We start from the raw sequence: 6,203 nt of genomic DNA, 5'->3' as shown, positions 1-6,203 counted from the left end.
AATAATTGAGAAGGCTATTGTAAAAAAAAATGACATGAAAAATGGCATGAATTTGTGTCTGTTAATAAATCTGTGACTTGTAATCAAATGGAGATATTATTGGATAATATTTTCAAAGTATATACTGGTACAGCACAGCAGTAGCCCAGTTTAGCTCTTCAGAGTGGTGGAACAGGAATACGGTACAGCTCACAGGGGCTTACGTAAAGTGATCTGAAGTGATCTATTGATGTGGTTGGGTGGGCTGGTCTAGCGCAAAAAAACCAGGACAGGCATTTTCAGCGAAGACCATTCCGCCAGGCACTGAGAGAGACAATGAAGACTGTGACAACATTTTTAGTCATCTGTTACGCAGTATTTTGACCACAACAGCCAAAATTAATGTTTAATTCTGACTCAGAGAGGTCTGCAGTATAGCAGCATGAGGACTGATACCACTACATTGAGGGGAGGACCAGGCCACAATCATCAACAGTCCATCGGGCAAATGCCCTGTATGCCCTATATGGCCAATCCAGCTGTGGTTGGAGGGGGAGAGAAGGAAGGACGACAGAATAAAACACCTTCAGGGAGGATAAGAATAAGGGAGCAGTCCCGAGAGAGAGATAGGGACATTAAAGGAGCAGCTGAACAAAGCACAACAAAGCCACTAGAAAGACAAACAGAGGAGAGCAGGAAATTGACCTGAAGATGACCCAAGCGTTTAAAGCTCGGGCCGAGCACAGAGTGCGATACAGATCATTGAAATGACTCCGTCCCTCACTTCTATGGTTTTCACAGCTTCTGTGATGATAGTGTCTCCTTGGTGCTGCTAACCAGGGCCGCTGACAGCTTTGGCTGGGCCCGGGATAAAGACATCTGAAAGGGCCCCAAACCTAATCCATAAAATGTAATGCAGATCCAATTCTGGGGGCCCTTTCTCCCTGGGCCCGGGACAAGTGACCCCTTTGTCTCCCCCCCCCTGTCTGCTTCCCTTGTGTTAACAGTAAAGGGACATTTCACAGCTGCGTCTGAGCAGTGGAGTGTCTCACTCTGTCACTCAGTGGGGGTACAGTACGATGACCTGCTGAGTGGTGCACTTTTCAGGACACACCAAGCTGAGGTAATAGACAGAAGACTAGCAAGCTAGCTGGGGCATTTGTAAATAATTTAAGTATCACTGAATCCAGACAGAACCTTACTGCTCTACAAAGGAAGAAGGCAACAAATGTGTAAAATGCCTCTAAACCGGATACAAACATTTTAAAACCTCTTATCTTTTCACTACTTCATTGTTTTTTTCCTATTAAGGCTAGTACATGGCCACTGTTAAACCAAGGAGATGACAGGGCATCAACTTTAAAGTTTTTCATCTCCATTTTCACTGACTTGAACTTGAGGCTATAAAACTACTGCATAGAACCCCTACCCCCCTCCCTCCTCGCCGCTATGTGTGTGTGTGTGTGTGTGTGTGTGTGTGTGTGTGTGTGTGTGTGTGTGTGTGTGTGTGTGTCAGGCTTGTACGAAATTCCGAATGGAAAGAATTTCAATTCAAAATAATGCCATAATACGAACACTAGGTGGTGCCATTACCTTGAATTTCTTTGAATTTAATCTACACCGCACCCATTGAAAGTACATAGAACACCACCACCTAGTGTTCGTATTATGGCATTACTTTGAATTGAAATTCTTTCCATTCGGAATTTCGTACAAGCCTGGTGTGTGTGTGTGTGTGTGTGTGTGTGTGTGTGTGTGTGTGTGTGTGTGTGTGTGTGTGTGTGTGTGTGTGCGTACGTGCGTGTATGCGCTTGTGTGTGTGTGCACGTCTACATGCGCACGTGTGTGTGTGTACGTGCATGTGTGTATGTGCTTACATTTTAATCCTTTGCCACAGGAGAGAGCTTATTTTTACACTACAGAGACATGAGTTAATTTTCACCTGTGATAAATGCTGTTGACAGACCCACCTATCAACCAAAAAAAACAAGTCTCCCAGAGGTAAGATAAGCTTGGCTAGCTCCCCAAGCAAGCACCCCTCTCCCCGTGCTGCGGTGCGGTGCGGCGGCACTGGGCAAGGCATGCAGGGAAATCTCAGGGTGCTTTCTGCATCCCATAATAGAGCAGCTCAAAGGAATTAATAATTTGCTGGGACGCAGGAACATCGAGACAATAGCACCAATCAAAAAGATGAATGGAGTTGAAACCCATGGATATGGGCAAAGGCATGCTTCATGTTCCATTGTTAAAATATGCATTATATTGAGTCACACACACACATACACACACATGCGCTACATACGCACACACACTCACACTCACACACACACATGCACATGTGCCCACTCACTGACACACATGTACGCACGCACACAGGCACACATGCATGCGGATGCACGCGCACGCACGCACGCACGCACGCACACACACACAAAATATTTTACCCCAATTTGTTTTCAAGCTCTGTGCACTGCAGACATCCAGTATACACACTGTGTACTCCACACATGTACACTGAGTATGCTTTGTGCATAACAGCTGTACTAAAGGAGGATCCTATTTGGGTTCAAAGACTCTTCCACAATCACAACATCCTCTACGCTACTACACAGAATATGTGGGTAGACCCTGGTTTGCCAAAAACAGTATTTTAAAATACAAATGCTTCAACTCTAAAAGAAATGGCTACTGCAAAAGGAAATCAATGCAACATAATGAAGGCTGTCAAGCCTTTTATTACCCTGTAATGACAAGTGCAATGGCGACAACCCCATGTGTGGAAAAGCACCACTCACCACCACTCTGCACCAGAAAACCTTTAAGAGGTGAAAATGAGACCGAGGTCTACATGTTGGAGCTGAAATAATAAAAATCTTGCAGACTGATATTGAGCAGCTGTCAACCTGTCACTCCCACAGAGAACGGGTGATCTATGGTTGCTTGGAGGGGCCTTGCCTGAGGCAGTGTTGGCCGGGGTTGGCAGGGGTCTGCCTGTTTACGCGTCGAAGAACTCCTGCAACGCTGTATACGGACGCGGATCGGTCGGACCTGCAGCTGATGGAAGAGGTGCTGACACCACACCGGCACGGACAGCAGGGAGCGAAGGGAGGATGATTTGGAGGCTGTGATGAAGAATGGATGGATGTAATAGGCTAGTGAACGGATGGAAAGGTGGACGGCTAGGGAGCAATCCACCGGATATAAACCGAGTTCATTTGACAATTATTGTCCCTTTTGGGAGGCTAGGTGGTTGTTTATGATCTATAACCATTTACTGCATATTAAAGATCTCTGACATCTTATTTAATAGCATCCAAGTTATTAACTATAACCTATACTAGTGATGGTTTAAATGGGCAGTTAATAGCTGTTCGTAATTTTCCGTGAGGAGCCAGGACACTAATTCCAATTTATCATCACTTCTCAAATGAAACTGTTTAGAGCTCCTAGAGACCAGTCAAAATGGCACTGAGCAGCACTGCGGCAGCTTTTAACGGCAGCAGAACTGCTTACTGCAGAAAGGGGCCATTACATGTAATGACAGTTGGCATTGAATGGCTTGAAGAATTTGATCAATTGGGCAAAGCGGTTTTGGCCATTAAGGTTGCTTAAAAGGCACATCCTAAGATTTGCTGTTGTTGCTGATCAGGTCAGCCAAGGGGCAGCCGAAAAGATAGAGCAGTAGACAGTTGAAGAGAAGAGAAGTAGCCTACACTGTTACTGTACAGGCGAAGATGGGATTTCTACAGCTGTCATAGACTCAGTAGGGAAGCAGATCAGTGAAGCATGATTGAAGGTTAGACATCCTCTACAGTCTACACCAGCTCCATCAGAACTCCTAGTTAGTTTACGAATGGAGAGGAAAGGAGTTCCATTTCCATGGTTGACTTGTCCCTTCTTTCTAAGCCAGGGCTGGACTGGTCATCTGGCATACAGGGCATTTTCGCGGTGGGCCAGCAGTCATCAGGGGCCGATGCTTTTGTTTTTTTGTTTGGGTGTTTGTTTCAAATGTTCCCTTAGAGTTAATTATTCCACAATTTAGACGATTTGTCACTGATAGGTAGGCCTAAGTAAACTATCGAGATAGGATTCATTATCTTACAAAAAGCATCATAAAGTATCATAAAAAAAACTTTTCCTCAATTTCCTCATTCAACCCTGGGTAATTCCACAACAAGGGTTACCCACCACCACATCTTCTACAGTAAAGGTAGAATCAATTGAACATGTACAGAAAGCAATTAGGGTTTAGGACCGACTAAACAGATTGTTACAAAGAGAGATTGACAGCTTGGATGACTTGAACTACCCAGGGTTAAATTATGAAATAGACTTTAGGCCAATTTTTGATGTTTTTTTTGTAAGATCATGTGTCATATGTCGTTTCACTTCTGTGTCTGATCTCACTGTTTTTAAATGTCCTTTATCAAGTTTTTAAAAACCTATTACCTTGACTCAGAGACGAGTGCTTTGGATTCAGTTAATGAGTCTAGGATAACAACGCTCTTGCCACTTTTATGGCCTGATTTTACATCACTGTAATGTGAACCGAGAACACAAGAATTGGCAGGAATCAATCACTGACAACACGTTTGGTTTCACCAAGTAACACCACAGTAGTCTTTGCATGCATGCCCTTTTTTGTAAAATGTAACACAGTGGACAGTTCCCTCACTGAACGCTATAAGTCCCAGCTGGTGAATGAAACCCTAGGCAGCGCAAACACTATGGGGGAGGTACTGTACATCTCAGTCCCATTAAAGAAGGCCTTGTTCATTCGGTACCAACATACCCCAGGGCATCATCGCCACACAAGCTGTCAGCACTGATGGGACCATTGTGAGCTTTCTGGAGGGATTAAATGAACTGATAAACTGAGATGAAGGTGCGTTCAATGTCGAAGAGCATGATGACTACTTAACACGACAACAGTAGGCCTACTGTAGCTACTGTAGGCCTATACACAGTGGCAGGGACCTCAGTAATGTGAAAGTCAACAAAGTTTGTGATTGATATGAAATGAAATCATAAGGCAGTGTACATGTAATGTTGATGATGTGATAAACTTGCCAATGGTGATATGGCATGAAAATCATTGAAAAACAACCCTACCATGAAGGGGGACATTTAAACTGGAAACTGATGCAAAAGCCAAATGAATGCTCAATTGTCTCTCAATAGTATAACAGTCATTCACAGATTATTTGCCAAAGGTCGTGTCTGATTCCTTCCTCAATTAAAGAAAGAAAAAAAAGTGACAAACTTCTTCCTCAGACAAAAATCCAAATAGGCTAGAGTGAATATTCCATACGGCTAAATGCATAAGATCAGACAGAGGTATAGAGTATTGTATTGTCTTAAAAGCACTTATTGTATTGTCTTAAAAGCCCTTCTGGGATGGGCATTGGAAATGAGCTTTTGGCTATAAATGCTATGATGCTTGCTGTTACATGTATGTATACATGTTATGTATCTGTCCCTATCAAATAAACTTAACTAAACTAAACTAGAGTAAACAATGCATTTCAGTTCATTTCTAAAAGTTAGGGGAATAAGATATTAAATGTGCTGACCGCACTCTCCTCATTACACTGGCACATTTGAGAAACCATACAATCAATCTTTCAAAAGCGATGTTATAGTTGTAGGCTAACGTACATTATACACATACTTAGTATAGTATACTGTATAGCCTGTTTTAGACCCAAACAATCCCTAACCTTACGCAGTTCAAACTGCTCCTCCAGGACAGGCATCTGAATGAAAATGCAGACACAGGAAAGCTATTAGGTAGATATACGGCTACAGTAAATGATTACTTTTCTGTTCATCAGATGGCAGTGCAAATTACATATTTGTATGTCCCAATCAAAGGAGAAATACACTTAAGCCAGAGATTTTTGAAGAGTCAACAGAAAATTGAATAATTAGTGTTCAGACTATGAGACCTCTCTATGGCCTTTAACAATCTGGGAGGAATTTGTACAAACTTCCAAATGATAATTTGGAACAAAGTATTCTAGAGAAATATGGCTAATGAGCGTGTGTATGGAGAAGAGAGGGTTTTCTTTAAAAGAGAGAATCATAATGATCGTCTGGGTAGATGACTCATTACAGTAAGTAGTAATTTAACAGTAGCAATTAAACATAAATAATAAAGTAAAATACTTTTCGGTATTTGTACAGAAAGAGAAGACCTATCTCAGGCTACATGTGAAAATGCT

This window comes from Engraulis encrasicolus, chromosome 16, assembly GCF_034702125.1.
Source record: "Engraulis encrasicolus isolate BLACKSEA-1 chromosome 16, IST_EnEncr_1.0, whole genome shotgun sequence".
Classification (NCBI taxonomy): domain Eukaryota; kingdom Metazoa; phylum Chordata; class Actinopteri; order Clupeiformes; family Engraulidae; genus Engraulis; species Engraulis encrasicolus.
The sequence above is the reverse complement of the archived record's forward strand: the minus strand, read 5'-3'. Positions refer to the sequence as shown.